The sequence below is a fragment of the Cervus elaphus genome, chromosome 20 (genome assembly GCF_910594005.1).
Source record: "Cervus elaphus chromosome 20, mCerEla1.1, whole genome shotgun sequence".
Classification (NCBI taxonomy): domain Eukaryota; kingdom Metazoa; phylum Chordata; class Mammalia; order Artiodactyla; family Cervidae; genus Cervus; species Cervus elaphus.
In genome coordinates, this window is record NC_057834.1 from 25843412 (window position 1) to 25861784 (window position 18373).

The window sequence follows — 18373 nt, forward strand, 5'->3', positions numbered from 1 at the left end:
ATCATTCTTGTTATTAGGTATGTTGGTATTTTTAATTAGGGGAAACATGGATGTAAAAGCAAGATGTTATAACTAAGCAAAATGCTATAACCAAACATAAGTAAGAATGAAAATTTTAAATAGTTGGTAGGTTTTTGTTTTTCCTTTTTTTTTCAGTATAAATTTATTTATTTTCATTGGAGGCTAATTACTTTACAATATTGTATTGGTTTTGCCATACACTGACATGAATTCGCCACGGGTATACATGTGTTCCCCATCCTGAACCCCCCTCCCACTTCCCTCCCCATCCCATCCCTCTGGGTCATCCCAGTGCACCAGCCCTGAGCACCCTGTATCATGCATCGAAACTGGACTGGCGATTAGTTTTGACCTTATATTTTTAATCTAAAGATTATACCCTTTCTCTTAAGTTTGGGGAAATAAAGTAATTCTTGCTTACTATATAATGCTAATATATAAATACATGTGGTCTTGAGAAAGACAAATACTATGTGATATCACTTATATGTGGAATCTAAAAATAATACCAGTGAATATATATATAAAACAGAAATAGACTTACAGACATAGGAAACAAGCTTGTAGTTCCCCAAAGCGGAGAGAGAGGAGAGGATGGGACAGGTTAGGAGTACAGGAGTAACAGATATGAACTACTAAACATGGGTTTACTTCATAGCAGAAAAGTTTATATCTAATATCTTGTAATAACCTATAATGAAATATAGGCTACAAAAAAATGGAATGACTATGCTATACACCTGAAACTAACACAATATTATGAGTCAGTGATACTTCAGTATAAATGAATGAATGGATGCAGTCTTTCATCTTCACTGGGAAAAGGAAGAAAATACATGTTATTACAAGATAACAGCCTTTTGACTCTTAGGGCTCTTTTACCATAGCCTATTGTTGAACCACGTGTGTGATATGTGGCTGAAATTTTAAATTAATCACAGTTCCCATTTCCAAAGAGATTTTTGTCTCTTTACTAACCATTGGTAGTAACTTAGAAGCTAATTGAGAAGAGATAATTACCGTGTCATCTGTCATTGGATTACATGGTAAACCTTACTGAGAAAGAACAAAAATTTCTGTTTGATGTTCCTGTACCAGTCTTGGGCAGAAGGAGTTTATAGATAACACAGGTTTTGAGTCCATTGCCCCTTGATGCAAATGTAGGGTCTGCTCCAACCATTAATAAACTGTTTATCTGACATATATATATATGTGTGTGTGTATGTGTGTTTATATATATATATATTTATATATGCGTGTGATATATATATATGTATGTGATGATTTTCATCATCATTTTCCTAAATTTAAAAATCTGCTTATTTTTTCAAGTCTGTGCAGTGTTCCTTAAATGAGGAAAAGATCTCTAAATGAACATATGTTTATACAGCACCATTATTTTGAGTTTTGTGCTAAAAGAACTAAGACTAAAAAGTATTTTAAGATAGTGGTGATACACACTTGCATATATTAGAAGTCATGAGTGCCTGATTTTTAACTAAGCACTCAAGTACCCCTGATATAATACTAGTATTATTCAACCTTGATTGAGAAATAACTGTTTCAGCTAATCTAGAATGGCTGATACTGACTTAGTCGTTAATTTTTTGGTAAGATTATAATATGCAGTATTACAATATACCTATATCTTTGCAGTTATTACTTTAGTTCCACTAAAATTGCATTCAACAGTGTTGGGCTGGTAGAGGGTTGGGGTAGTGGTGTGAGCAGGCTGGTAGCTGGTTCCTACAGTGTTTTTTAAAAAACATTCACTTCTTCAAACATTCTTATGAAGAATTATAACATTTGAAAATGACTTGGAGATTGCTTGGTATAATGTATCATTTACGAAGTAATAAGTTTTGAGTTTTAATCCAATATCTTTTAATAAAGAAGTGACAAATTCATATGTGTGTAAATACATCTGTTCAGACCTTTCATGTAAAACTTTTTCACATAACTGCAATTATTTGATCATACTGTGCCTTTATAGAGATGTGCTGTAGCTTCAAAGATATGCCTTTGTCTTTTATAGTCTGTATTATGTCTTAAGAAACAGGCAGCAGAGTGAATTCATTTTGATAATCACTAGCTTTAAAAGCAGTGGTAACTTTTAATGGCATTTTGCAATGTGTATGTAGATGTGCATAAAAATATAAATTCTTCCCGTCTGACTTGGGTTTTTCTGGCTTTCTGTGCGTTGATCATTCATTGTTTTGCTCTTGGTCACCTAAACTTTCACCAGTTGAATTGAGTTTTCCGCCCCCCGCCCCCCACAGTTTGTGTTTTAACCAGTTTTTTTTTTTTTCTTTTTCATATTCTATCATTCTGGTGCAGGGCATTTCTGATCTGCAATTGTTCTGTAATTTGTCTTAGTAAATTGTAAGTGATACTGAATGTATGATATGTATACTTCCTTTGTTTATGGTATAGTGAAGTGCTTTTAAATCAAAACCTAGAGTTTCGAAATAGAAGAAAACTAAATCTTTTCTGTACTTACCTTACATGTCGAATCTGTGCAGTCTGACTTTAAGTACAAACTCTAAGAGTTTCCAGAAGTGTAATTTTTAGGGAAAATGTTTCTACTTTGTTGCACAGAAATGTATGCAGATCAATACTGCTGAGGACCAAAAAAAGAAATAGTCATATACACGTCATCTGATTTTTAGCTGTCCTTCCGTGTTGCTGCAGTGAAATTCTGTGCATCAAAATAATTGGCCTTCATGTACTAGATGTGATTCAGTTATATCTTAAGTTTTTAATGAAAATGTGCAAACTGAGTGAATTCTGTTTTTTCCATATATTTTTATAGCTTTGTTGTCTCTGATAGCATTTCATTTGCCATCTTCTTTTTTCTGTTTATTAGTCAATCAGGAAAAAGTTGCATCTCTAAAGTTTTAAATTTATTCATCTTCATGCAGAGCTATTTAAATAATAATATTTTTAATATACAGTTGTGACAAAGATCACTTAATTTTCTCAGAGCTTTTACTTCACAGAAATGACTTTTTCCCCCCCCAATACTTTTTTCTTCATAGCAGTATTTATATATTTTAAAGAAAATTCCCAGTAAAGACATAGTTAGATCTTGCTCATGATGAAACATTTCAAAAACCTCATTAAAATGTTTCCTCAGTATTCATGTTTATTGTATTAGACGCTGCAGTAAAAGGAGAAATCTTTAAGTTTCATTAGTACCTCTTACTGTGAACAAATATCTATTTGAAGAGTTGTCAGAAACTTTGAAATTCTACTTAATTTTATTCAGTATCCTTAGATAACTACACTCTTAGAATTGTACCCAATCATTTGCCTTAGAATGATTTAAATTGTAACTTAAAAAGCAAACGTATGTCTATTCTTTGGTTTTAAATGCAACCTAAAATAAATCCCTTGGAACTTTTTTTAGATATGTGTTTAGCATATCTGTGCTTGTTTATAGAAGACATATACTTTGTAGAAAAGTTGATAGACATCCCACATTTGTAAGATACTTAAAACATACTTCCTCAACATCTTAATGAAGGAATATATTCACTGTTTCTGTATGTTGATTTATAGCGTTATTCTAGATAAATATTTTTTGTAATCTTAAGATTTTCTTTAACTGTATTTGCTAGGACTTCATCTAAGTTTTGTGTTTTCCCCTAAAATTATGTCACCTGAAAACATTCCATTCCATTTCTTACCTAGCCTGAGTGAAGCACAACACCTAAGGTTTTTATTTGCCTAAATGAGAATATGCCATAGATTTTATTTTTAAATAGAGCTATTCCTTGTCAGACAGCTAGAACATTTGATCAGTAGTCCCCTATATTCTAAAACTATGGAAAACAGTCACCAGTTTGCTTGCAAATCAGCTCTGCTGTGTGTGTTCACAAGTTTCATAAAGATTGCATGCTTTCTGTTTTCAATACAAATTGTATTTTTTTTTCATACCCACCCTTTTTAATTTTTTATTTTTGTTTCCCTTTTCTTGGTTGGATTGCCTGTGTGTGTTTATTCCAAATCCCTGTCCAGTCCTGGACTTTGAACTACGGAAAGCCAAGGAGACCATTCAGGTCCTCCGAGCCGACCTGACAAAGGCTGCAGGTGGTGTCCATACAACTTTTTTGAGACTTTTTCTACTTTGACAATGTAGAAGTAGCCGAGATATTTTCAAATGTAAAAGAGTAAAATATTATTTGTCTTTTCTTCCACCAGAACATGAAGTTCCTTTACAGGAACGAAAAAATTACAAATCAAGTCCTGAAATTCAGGTGGGTGAATGTCAGATCTAAAAGTATCTTCCATGTGAAATGGTAGCACAAGTATTGAAAGAGGAAGACTTACAGTGCTGTGTCCATCTTTTATCCGTCTCTAGGAGCCAGGCAAACCTTTCGAAAAGAGAGCTCTAAACTTCTTAGTCAGTGAATTTTTTTGAAGAATAACTACAAGCTGACATCAATGACGTTTTCAGATGAAAATGATGATCAGGTACAGTTTCCTTTTTTTTTTTTTAAGAATTTTTTTTTCCTTTCTAATTTATAATATACTTATTTCCTCTTTTATCTAGCTTCTTTAATTGTTTTAAAAGTTATACATACAGTAAAATCCCATAACACCAAAATACTGAACAGAAAAGAAAGAAGATTTCAAATTGGTGAAGATTGGTTTCTATTTTAAGAAAGTAGAAAAAGAAAACTAACTGAAGTCCAAATAAATTGAAAGGAAGGAAGTATTAAAAATGAGAATGTATCAGTGATATAGGCAACAGAGAACAACAGAAAAAAATTAATAACTACAAAAAACTGGGTATTTGAGGTAATGAAATTGGTAAACCTCTAGCCTGACTTATTAAGAAAAAGAGACAAGAAGCAAATTATCAGAATCTGGAATGAGCAAAGTTATACCACTGTAGAAATCTACTAGACTTTTAAGGAAGAAGTAAAGTAAATGAACAAGGTTATATCACTGTAGATACCTACCAGATATTTAAGGAAGAAGTAATACCACTTCTCCACAAACTCTTCTAGAAATTGCAGAGAAGGGAATTGTTGAAAACTCATTCTATGAGACCAGCACAATTCTGACATCAAAACCAGATACAGATCTGGCTAACAAAGAAAATTACAGGCTCATTTTCCTCATGAGCATGGATATAGAAAATCTATATAACATTTTACTATATCAAATCCAACAATGTGTAAAAACGCTAATACACAATGACCAAGTGGTTTATCTGAGGAACATAAGATTGATTGGTCCAAAAATCAACCATTGTAGTTCACCATTTTAAGAAACTTTTCAAAAGAGAAAAGAAATCATATGATCATCTCAAAAGAAAACATTTGACACAATCAAACGTGTCTTTCCCGTGAAAGCTTTAAAGAAATTAGGAATTGTGAGGAATTTCCTCAAATTCATAAAAGACATTTACAGAAAAACTATCACTAACATCATACTTAATGATGGAATATAAGGAATAAAACAGGAATATCTGCTCTCACTACTTCTGTTGAACACCGTACTGAGGAATCTAGCCAGTACAAGGCAAGAAAAAGAAATAAAAGGCATATATTTTGGAAAAGAAGAAAGAAAACTTTCACTGGTAACATGATTATATATATAGAAAATCCTATAGACTGCATTTAAAAAGACACTATAATAAGTGATGACAGACAAGTTGTAGGATACAAGATCAGTAAACAAAAATGAATTGTATCTCTGTATGCTAGCAACAAATAGACATTCAACTTTTAAAGATACCATTTACAAAAGTATCAAAAAATATAGGAGATACTTAGATGAAGGATTATGCACTGAAAACTATTATACATGCTGAAAGAAAATAAAGAAGACATAAAGAAGAGATATATTGTGCTAATAGATAAGATTCAGTATTGTCAAAAAGTGTCAGTTTCTGTAAAATTGATTTGTACTTTTAACACAATCTTAATCAGAGTCTCACCAGCTTTTTTTGTAGAGGTTAGCTTATTCTAAAATTTCTATGGAAATAACATAGTATAGCCAAAACAACTTTAATAAAGAAGTACAAAATTAGGGGACTTCAACTAGTTGACTTTAAGATATTATAGTTCAGGCAGTATCTGATTGACATAAATGTAGACAGGTCATTGGAACTTAGTGGAGAGTCAAGAGATTAACTTACACATAGATGATCTTTTGATGTCTAACAAAGCACAAAGTAAATTCCATTCAGAAAGTAGTCTTTTTCACAGTTGGTACTGTAACATTTTGATATCTATATACCTCCAAAATCAAACTTCAAACCATACCTCACACCATATACAAAAAGTAATTCAAACAGATCATGGATTTAAATGTAAATTCTAAGCTCCTAGAAGAAAACATGGAAAATTTCATTGCAACCCTGGAACGTAGGCCAAGATTTCTCGTGTATGACACCAAAAGTATGGTATTCTTCATCAAATCTGTGTTCTTATCAAAGTCAATGACTTCTCCTCTTTGAAAGCGACTCTAAACAAGTGAAAATATGAGCCATAGATTAGGTAAAATATTTCAAGTAACATATCTGATAAAGAATTTCTATCCAGAATATTTAAAGAACTCTCTAAAGTGAATAATTTTTAAAAGAAGACCCAATTTTTTTTCTTTTTTCTTTTTTTAATTTTTTTCCAATTATTTTTATTAGTTGGAGGCTAATTACTTTACAATATTGTAGTGGTTTTTGCCATACATTGACATGAATCAATGACAAAAAATTTATACAGATGCTTCAACAAAGAACATATATGGATATCAAATAAGCGCATGAAAAAAGATGTTCTACATCTTTAGTCATTAGGGAGATAAAAATTAAGTCACAATGAAATACCATAGCACACTTACTAGAAGGTTTAACTGAGACTGTACCAAATCTTGGCAAAGATGTGGAGTAAGTAGAAATATCATCATTGCTCTTGGGAGTCCAATATGGTGCAGTCACTTTGGAACATTTTTTGGCAGCCTATTTAAAAAAAAGTAAAACCTTCACCACCTATATGACTCGCTCATTCCATTCGTAGATATTACAGTCCAAGAGAAGTGAAGGGAGATGTTCATACCAAGACTCCTACACAGTGTTCACACCAACTTTCTTTATAATAGCCAACATTAGGGAGACAACCCAAGTATCCAAAAGCAGGCAGTTGAGTAAAAAATTCTGATGTATCGTTACAGTGAAATGCTAACTCAGCAATAAAGAAAAGTGAACCTCTGACAGATACAACAACATAGATTAGTCTGAAAATCAATAATCTGGATGAAAGAAACCAGGCAAATAGAGTACTTGCTGTATGCTTCCGCTTATATAAAATTCTAAGAAATGTAAACTTGTAACAGTGACAGAAAACAGAACAGTATTTGCCTAGGAACAGGGCATCTGTGAGGAAAAAGGGGGAAGTATTACAAGCAGCCAGTAAAACTTTGGGGAGTGAACAGTTCATCTTTTTTTTTTCATAGCTTTGGTATTTAATCTTTTTTTTTCCTCTGCTTTATTTGTTTATTTTTGGCTGTGCTGGGTCTTCATTGCTGTGCTGGCTTTTCGCTAATTGCAGCGAGCGGGGGCTACTCTGTAGTTGCAAAACACGGTCTCTAGGGGTGTGGGCTTCAGTAGTTGCAGAACATGGGCTCAATAGTTGCAACTCCCAGGCCTTAGATCAATCAGGCTCAGTAGCTGTGGCACACAGGTTTAGTTGCTCCAGGACATGTGGGATCTTCCCAGATCAGGGATCGAACCTGTGTCTCCTGCACTGGGAGGCAGATTCTTTTTTCTTTTTGGCTTTATTTATTTATTTATTTTCTTTTTCATTTATTTTTATTAGTTGGAGGCTAATTACTTTACAATATTGTAGTGGTTTTTGTCATACATTGACATGAATCAGCCACCACTGAGCCACCAGGGAAGCCCCCAAGTTCATCTTCTTGATTGCACTGATCTCTTTAGGTGTGTACTCAGATGTCAAAACTTAGCAGATTGTACATTTTAGATTAGCTTGTGGATTTAAGACTTCCCTGATGGCTCAGACAGTAAAAGCGTCTGCCTACAAGGTGGGAGACCCAGGTTCAATCCCTGGGTCAGGAAGATCCCCTGGAGAAGGAAATGGCAACCGACTCCAGTGTTCTTGCCTGGAGAATCCCATGGACGGAGGAGCCTGGTAGACTACAGTCCAGGGGATCACAAAGAGTTGGATTTAAACTGTGTGGTTTGTTATTTATTAATTATATACCCCAATAAAACTATTTTATAAATGGCAGTGCAAGTGCTCATCATTACTTATTCTTTAACCACTAAGTGATGTTTAATGGTCATTTCAACTGACCTTAAAGCAGTTATATCCTAGAGCTCTCACTCCTTTCATGTTTAGCCTCTGCCTAAAATGTAACACTTTTTACCTGATTTTATTTTTTGATCATTTATATTAGTGACCTGATTTATCTTCATGGCTCTATTGTTACCTAAGATTATCTCTTATCTCCCTTGACTAGCCTATAATCTTCTTGAGGCTAAACGAATCTCTTGTTCATCTCTGTATCTGCATGAACAGTAACACTCAATACACACTTATTGATAGTTTTCTTATATTTTTATCTGCATATAATCCTTGTCTTACTGTTTTTTTGTTCCCTCTTGCCCATTCTTTCCTTTACTTCCTATTTTTCCTTTCTGTGGTGCTATGTGAAATTTTCTTATTGTAAATAAACATTCTTTATTTTCAACTTCTCTCTGAATATACTTTTTTTTAATTTTAGAAATTTATTATTTTTTAATTCTTTGGTTGTGATGGGTCTTTGTTGCTGCACGCGGGCTTTCTCTAGTTGTGGTGAGCTGGGGTTACTCTTCACTGTGGGGTACATGGGCTTCTCATTCCTTGGTTTCTCTTGTTGCCAAGCTCAGGCTCTAGGTGCATAAGTCTCAGTAGTTGCAGGTTGCAGGCTCAGTCATTGCAGCCCTCAAGTTCTAGAGCTTGCACTCAGTAGCTCCAAGGCAGGTGGAATCTTCGCGGACCAGGGACGCAACCCAGGTCCCCTGCATTGGCAGGCAGGCTCTCATCCACTGTGCCACTAGGGAAGTCCAGAATATCCTTTTTGCTATAACAAAAACTTGTCTCTCCAATGAGGACCCTGTTTCCCTTATTTTCCAAGTATGAGGTGGGGGTGCATCTCACACTCTAATCCTAGACACTTCCTGATTCCCAGGATGTTTATTCACCTGGCACATACACTTTGACATTATCACACAATTATGTTGAGTTTTCAAGATATTAGCAACAAGGAAAAGATACATCTCAACAATGCAAGATAAAACAGCCACATAGATTTTTTGAATGCTACTGTTTTTTATGTTTTAGAATTTTGAACTATGGGATGATGCAGGATTAAACATTCCAAAACCTCCAGACTCACTACAGCCCTACCGATATTTTGGAAATCATCAAGTAACTGGAAAGACCTTGTGGACGTGACCAGTGGTGTATAAGAAGACGAATTAGAGGCTCTGACACCAGTTTTAGGCAACCTTCCTTCAACCCTTGAAACTCCTCAGACTGTAGAGGTGAGAGCTATTAATAATCAAGTCTACAAAAAGTGTTTAAGCCATGTCAAAGCAGACTATGAGATCTTGAGTTCCTGTTTTTCTCCCATTTTGATTTTAGAACTCCTTGCTAGTGCAGAAATTAGAAGATAAAATTAGTTTATTAAACAGTGAGAAATGGTCTTTGATGGAACCAATCAGAAGACTTGAAAGGTTAGTACTTAATCATCATTTCTATAAAACCTCTTAAAATTATTAAAGAAATTGACAGATTATATAAACATATAAGATAATATTTCAGTGGTAAGCTATAATTTTTCATATCCTAATACTTCTGGGGGAAAAAATCTTACAATTGCTTATACACTTAATGTGTTCTTTTCCCCCCAAAAGTTGTTAATCACTGTAATAATCATTAAGTCATATATGTCTTAGAACCAAGGAGTAAGATATTTTTTACCTTCTTTAGGTTGTATCAGTAGTAATAAAGTAACTTCTTCGTGCTAGTGTTATACATATTTTCCATTCATTATTTCATTTAATTCTTACACTCATGATGTGGGTTAGATGGAATTTTCCACATTTCACACATGAAGAAGGCTAAGTGATAATCCAAAGCATAGTTTATAAAACCATTTTTATGTTTTGTAAGAGTTTGTGGCTATATTTCTATATGAAGCATCAATATACATGGTACAGAAAAGAATAATTAGTTGCCAAACCCCTTTCTATTAATATGTTATACTTTTAAAGCATTAAATCCAGTATGAGGTTTATGCTATTGCCAAAGTCTTAAAAAATACAATTCCTCACTAATAATTTCTCTTTCTTTTACAGTGAAATGGACTTCCTCAAAAATGAACACTTTGCCAGCCCTGTAGTTTGTGACATTGTTCAGCCTTCTTTGGATCAGTCTCCCCACAAAAACTCTGAAGACAGTGGAAAGAATTGAGTTATAAATAGTTTGGACAAGGGAGAAAACAAGGATGTCCATCTTTCAAAATCAGATGAAGTTGATTCCACTGTTCCTAAAGAGAATTTCCCACATTCTTTCCCCAGGAGAGAAAAAGAAGGAATACCATCTTCTTCTCCATCAAGTAAAAACACAGTCCATTTTGATAAACCCAATAGGTTAGTATGTGTTCTGTGTTTTTGTGTGTGGGTGTGTGTTCTGTGTTTTGAAATGCATCTTTCAGCTATTTAGTACATTGTCAAACTAGAAGAGTTTCAGTTCTTATTTTGCAGATCAGATACATGAATTTTTATGTCTGACATGAACTTAACACATAGCAGAGTCCACATCACTGCAAAAAAATCACAAGTAATGACTAAGTTAAATTGTGTTAAAGAGGAATAGACCATAAATGAACTAGGTCCTATTTTAGCTAAGTACTGAAACCCATAAATAATATGTATGTTCTGTGTGCTGTATTTTACCCAGTGTTTTTTTATCTTTTCTGTGTTCTACAGTCATTATCAGATTCAGTAGAAAGTTTTGATATTCAATAGTTGCCTTTACTAAAATGGCGATTAGTTCTTGATCTTAGTCCTTTTTCCTGTGTCTGCCTCCATTAGTAATGTTGTGTCATGAATATTATCTTAATTCATTTCATTTTTATTGAATAGCAATGATTGAACTTAGATGACTAAAGCAGGGTCCCTTGCTCATCATGATTATGTTTCCTAGTAGAGGAGACAAAAAGTATTTACATTATAATGTGAAAAAAGAATATTCTCTAAGAGAGGAATATTTATTGAGATCTTTTTATATATCAGGCACAGTTCTAAATACTTTACATATGCTAGCTTAGTTAATCCTCACACATACCTTGTGATGCATTCTGAGCCAGTCATACTTCTTCCTCCTATTAAATGGAGGAGTATTAGAGCAAGTGCTGGGATGTAATAGGAAAGCATGACTAATTTGTTTTAGACTTAAAGGTACTCATTATTAGTGAGAAGTATTTGATTTTTGTTTTTCCCAAAGCAAATTTTTTTTACTCATATGCCACAACTTTGTGTGTGGTTGTGTGTGATTAAAATAGACATCGCCCAGTCCTCAAAGTGCATTTAATCTAATATGGTTAAGATATAGTCATAAAAATAATGCAGTGGCATTTGTAGTCGTTCTTAATGTCTAGTAGTTCCATATATCTCCTTTATAGTCCAAAGCCACTCTCAGCAGAAAGATGATTGTTAAATTTATCCAACTAACTTTTTTAGCTCTTAACTGTATGTCAGGCAATGTTAATGAAGAGTATGAAGTTTAAAAGAAGAGTGAAATTGTTAGTTGCTCAGTCATGTCTGACTCTTTGGGACCCCATGCACTATAGGCTGCCAATTTTCTTGAGGTCCATGGAATTCTCCAGGCAAGAATACTGGAGTGGGTAGCCATTCCCTTCTTCGGGGGATCTTCCCAACCCAGGGATCCAGGCCGGGTCTCCTGCATTGCAGGCAGATTCTTTACCATCTGAGCCACTAGGGAAGCCCAAATGAAGCCACTAGAGAAGCCCAAATGAAGAGTACAGTAACGGTAACCAGACATATGGTACCCTTCGGTTACAAACTTTACAGTATGAGAGAGACTGTCAGGCAATTATAATATTGTAAAAGGCAGTAATATAAGAGTAGTTCAGCTTGCTTGGGGAACACACAGTCAGGGTACCTAACCTCCTCATCAGAGTAGGGAAGGTTTCAGGGAAGAAGTATTTTCTAACTTTATACCTGAGGAGTAAGTAGCAGTGAAACAGGCAAAGAGATAAGAGGAAGTCTTCCCCCTAAGAGGGACTAACAGGAGCAGGAAGAACACTGCACTTGGGGAGCTAAGAAGGATTTATGAAGATTGAAGCAAAGCATGCAAATGAGAAGAAAACAGGAGGGGAAATTGGAGAATTAAGCTGAGACTAAGTCATATAAGCTGTGTTGACTCATTTTAGAGACTTGGAACATGATGGTATCTAAGTTTTAAAAGAAAGTAAGGAAAACCACTAGACCATTCAGGTATGACCTAAATCAAGTCCCTTAGGATTGTACAGTGGAAGTGACAAATAGATTTAAGGGACTAGATCTGATAGACAGAGTACCTGATGAACTACGGATGAAGGTTCGTGACATTGTACAGGAGACAGGGAGCAAGACCATCCCCAAGAAAAAGATATGCAAAAAGCCAGAATGGTTAGCTGAGGAGGCTTTACAAAGAGCTATGAAAAGAAGAGATGTGAAAGGCAAAGGAGAAAAGGAAAGATATACCCATTTGAATGCAGAGTTCCAAAGAATAGCAAAGAGTTAAGAAAGCCTTCCTCAATGATCACTGCAAAGAAATAGAGGAAAACAATAGAATGGGAAAGACTAGAGATCTCTTCAAGAAAATTAGAGATACCAAGTGAAATTTTCATGCAAAGATGGGCACAATAAAGGACAGAAAAGGTATGGACCTAACAGAAGTAGAAGATATTAAGAAGAGGTGGCAAGAATACACAGAAGAACTGTACAAAAACATCTTCACCACCCAGATAATCACGATGGTGTGATCACTCACTTAGAGCCAGACATCCTGGAATGTGAAGTCAAGTGGGCCTTAGGAAGCATCACTATGAACAAAGCTAGTGGAGGTGATGGAATTCCAGGTAAGCTATTTCAAATCCTAAAAGATGATGCTGTGAAAGTGCTGCACTCAATATGCCAGCAAATTTTGAAAACTCAGCAGTGGCCACAGGACTGGAAAAGGTCAGTTTTCATTCCAATCCCTAAGAAAGGCAATGCCAAAGAATGCTCAAACTACCGCACAATTGCACTCATCTCACACGCTGGTAAAGTAATGCTCAAAATCTCCAAGCCAGGCTTCAACAGTACATGAACTATGAACTTCCAGATGTTCAAGCTGGAATTAGAAAGGGCAGAGGAACCAGAGATCAAATTGCCAACATCCGCTGGATCAAGGAAAATGCAAGAGTTCCAGAAAAACATCTATTTCTGCTTTATTGACTATGCCAAAGCCTTTGACTGTGTGGATCACAATAAACTGTGGAAAATTCTGAAAGAAATGGGAATACCAGACCACCTGACCTGCCTCTTGAGAAATCTGTATGCAGGTCAGGAAGCAACAGTTAGAACTGGACAGGGAACAACAGACTGGTTCCAAATAGGAAAAGGAATACGTCAAGGCTGTATATTGTCACCCTGCTTATTTAACTTCTGTGCAGAGTACATCATGAGAAACACTGGGCTGGAAGAAGCACAAGCTAGAATCAAGATTGCCGGAAGAAATATCAATAACCTCAGATATGCAGATGACACCACCCTTATGGCAGAAAGTGAAGAGGAACTAAAAAGCCTCTTGATGAAAGAGAAAGAGGAGAGTGAAAAAGTTGGCTTAAAGCTCAACATTCAGAAACTAAGATCATGGCATCCGGTCCCATCACTTCATGGCAAATAGATGGTGAAACAGTGGAATCAGTGGCAAACTTTATTTTGGGGGGTTCCAAAATCACTGCAGATGGTGACTGGAGCCATGAAATTAGAAGACGCTTACTCCTTGGAAGGAAAGTTATGACCAACCTATATAACATATTAAAAAGCAGAGACATTACTTTGCCAACAAAGGTCCATCTAGTCAAGGCTATGGTTTTTCCAGTAGTCGTGTGTGGATGTAAGAGTTAGACTATAAAGAAAGCTGAGTGCTGAGGAATTGATGCTTTTGATCTGTGGTGTTGGAGAAGACTCTTGAGAGTCCCTTGGACTGCAGGGAGATCCAATCATCCTGAGTGTTCATTGGAAGAACTGATATTGAAGCTGAAACTCCAATACGTAGGCCATCTGATGCGAAGAACTGACTCATTGGAGAAGACCCTGATGCTGGGAAAGATTGAAGGCGGGAGGAGAAGGGGACGACAGAGGATGAGATGGTTGGATGGCATTACTGACTCAATGGACATGAGTTTGAGTAAACTCCGGGAGTTGGTGATGTATAGGGAGGCCTGGTGTGCTGCAGTCCGTGGGGTCGCAGAGTTGGACATGACTGAGTGACTGAACTGAACTGAACTGAAGTTTTAGAAAGAGTCCTCTAGAGTAGTGGTAATTAGAAGGTAGCAAAAATGGAGACTCATGGGATATCTTTTGGAAGAGTCCAAGAAAGAAATGGTGGAATTTTCTGTATTGGAAAGATGTAGATAGATTTATAAGACAGTTAGAAGGTAAAAATTGATTGGATTAGGAGCTTAAAACTAAGGGAAGGATAAAGACTTTCTGGCTTGGGCAGTTAGATGCGTTGTAGCTCCCTCCGCTGAAAGAATAGGGGAGGGGGGAAGTAATGAGCAAACAGGGCTTCAGCTTTGGCACACTCCAAAATCAGATACTACTGGGGGCTGCTTTGTGGTGTATACTAAATAACTTCTGTTATGTAACCTTAGATGTTACCTCTTTTTTTCATAGATTAAGCACATGAAGTACAACTCATAATTACAATATTATGAATACTATTACATAGAGACCAGTGTTATTTTACAAATATAAATATTTTAACTTTCTTTATTAAACATAAATAGGCTAATATTTTCAATTACAAAAAATCCTTTAAAATATATGTGAATGTTGAATGAGTCTCTACTTCATTTATTTTTAATTTTTAGTTCTTTTGTGTGGGTTTCTGACATTAAGGGTTATCATTATCATGATATAGATCTGCAGAACTTCGCAGCAACATTCCAGGTTAGCCTTCGCAGCCACTTTTTACCTTTCTGGGACCAGAGACAATTCAAGAAGAAAAAAAAAAATCCTCATTTCAGGTTTTGCAAACACTTTCTATAGTCATTGACCTACCATACAACTTCAGGTTTAATCCATTAGCATTTTTAAGACATTCATTCACATAATATCAAGCTCTTTTAAGATCAGCAGCTACTGCTATTCCTTTTTCCCTGTATGATTCTCCAGTGAAGTGACGTTAAATCTTGTGTAGCTGAGGAATTCAAACATTTGTGGGGTAGGATTCATGCGATGATGGGAATTATAACCTGCAACTTACTTTCTCCTTAAACGCCATTTTAACTATTTGGTATTGTCCCATTTTCATTCAGTGTTTTTTTCTAGGAAGTTGTCTCCTGCTTTCCATCAAGCTCTACTCTCTTTCTGTCGAATGTCAGCAGATAGTCGTTTAGGATCAGAGGTAAGTTATACCAGATTCTTGCAACTTTCTCAAAACATTCTGTTTTTCTTGTTAGCATTTTACCCCCAATATAATTGTAACACAACTCTGTTTCAAGTACAAATCTGTTATTTAAACTAACAAACACTCTAAGAAATAATTCCAAAGTTTTCAGCTTTTAAGAAAAGTAGTTGATTATTTTTATCTTTGGATTAAAGCTCTGTTTAGTATGAAAGTGACTCTTTACAGTCTAGTTTTAATTTTTTATGTCTACCAATCTACAATTATATGCCTCTCTATGGTGTAATTTAGAAAACCAAGTCAGGTATATATATTATTTATAACTTCAGTTATTTTTAGATTACTCCGTTTTTAATTTCTCTAGGATTGATTGTCTTTGATTGCAAAGTTTATTGGCTCTCGGATTTCTTTTCATCAAGTCCTTTGTAACGGTTGTTGCAGGCTTATCTTAAAAGGGTGTTTTTTTTTCTCCTTTCTTGATACTTCTCCCTTTCTATTAATACCTTTCTTGTGGTTGATTACACTTCACCTCTTCTGGGCTTCTGTCCCAGAAAGAGCTAGAGAATGGTTTGAATGCAGTCTGGTAGTTCTCAATGCAGTCTGGCAGTTCTCATTGTAAGACTGGGGCAGCCCCCATGGACTTCCCCTTGCATGCGTTTTCATTATGCAAACCACTCTTTCACCTTAGCCAAAGATCGTGACTTTGCAGGTACCTTTCCCCCCAAAACAAAGATTAAAAACCATCAAAGCTGCCCCAGTCCTCTGTTATTGCTCTTTGTTCCCAGAACTGAAGTCTAGTAAGCCTCCCTGTCTGCTCCCTTGCTTCTTACTAGTGTTTTAAATCCATTTCTGGTCTACAAAAATGTTTGTCCTGTTTGGAATCTCAGGTGGTTGTTGTTTTTGTTTTCCTCCTCATCATAAATTGTCCTTTTGAATATGTATTTGAAACAGAAGTGACAGGGTCCAAATCATAGCCTTGAAGTCCCGTCACGCACAGGAGGCCTCCAGTGTCGTCTTTGATTAACCCTGTGGTCTTCTAGGTGTCTCAGATTGCAGACAGTGAGACGAGCATCATGCTAATGCTGGGGCGCTGCCCACCACACATCGTCCCTAACGTGCAGTTGGCCAAGAGAGAGGTGAGACCCATAGAAGTACTGTCATCCCCCAGATCATCATGTTGTCCATTTTTCGTCATTTTGAAGTTTAGTGTTATATTTTTATTTTGTTAAAGTCTATTACTTGCAATCATATTCTTACTTTTGTGCATGCATCTCTGCTGCTAGAGAATGGTTTTACACCTCTGTCAGGTGAGTTCAGTAAAACTGCATGGTATTCATGTTTTCCAATTTTGCTTAAAGCGTCATTAGCTTTTACACCACTAACTATTACTATAGGTCCATTTATGTGCCATGAACACTGTCCGTTCTCTACATGACCAGTTAACTAATTTATTTGACCTCTCTCTTGATATGATATGTGTGACTTGCCTACAGAAATAGACAGTCTTGGGATTGAACATTAATAGGGACTAATAATATAACTCTTTTCTCAAGTGTACTTGTAGTTACCTCTTGTCAATGTTAGTTTTATTGTATTTGTTTGGCAGTAGTTAGACTTGTCTTAGAATAGGATAGTTATAATATTGTCTGCAATAACTTTTGAGAGTATCTTTTTCATTTTTCTTGTAGCTAACCTGTTATTGACAGATGCTTTAAATGTCTAAAATAGAGTAGCAGATTTATTTTGGTACACATTGCCTATACTATAAGCCATAAATACTATAGAAAGTATTCTTTAGAGTTCTATTTCGCCATTAAAAGATTAAGGAAAAATTATCTGTAATCTCATTTAAATAGTGAATGATTTATATGCAAACAAGTTTATTTATTTGAATTATTCAATTTATGAAATCAATTTGCACTTCACAGATTTTTTAAATAGGTTAAGAATATTATCGAACGTGTCCTACAAGTTTTCTTTTGTTATCCTCTTAATCTTTACCACTGGTTTTAATCATAATTCATGGGACCTACAGTATGATAGGTACACAATGCATTGGCAAAACCCATATGAGAGCTTATCCTTAATTATCTGTTTAGCACAAGGAATTTATACTGATCCTCAAGAAAACATATATGTAGAGCTTTAATAATTTTTATACCTATAGGTACTTTTAATTTAAAAATGGTAAACATGACTGTTTTCTTACTTATGGTTTTATTTTACATAACATTTAAGAATAGTTGTGAGATATTAAAAAGTATGAAAATTTTCTATGTCTTGAAGGATCAGTGTCCACTTTCAGATTGTTCTGCAGTTCTGCCTGGCAGGATGGTGTTTGAGTTTCTTTTTTCCTTTTTCAGCTTGTAACATAATCTGTGCAATGCATTAATGTTTGCATCCCTTTTACTATGTTTTCTTAAGATAATCTTTAAAATAGCATAGAAACCTAATTGCTATGAGATGCAGTTTAAGCTTTTTTTTAATTTTTATTTTCCCTTTTTTAATCATAAAAAACTCTACCACTAAAATCTGATTGCACTGCATGAAGTCTTTATAAATTTGCATTGTCAGTAATCAGATATATTATATATGTAAATATAAAGTGAAAGAGGAGAGTGAAAAAGTTGGCTTAAAGCTTAATATTCAGAAAA

At 35.1% G+C, this 18373-nt stretch overlaps 1 pseudogene; it reads left to right on the forward strand.

Moving 5' to 3' along the window:
• LOC122678322 overlaps positions 1 to 18373 on the forward strand; it is an 87988-nt pseudogene that overhangs the window by 29104 nt on the left and 40511 nt on the right.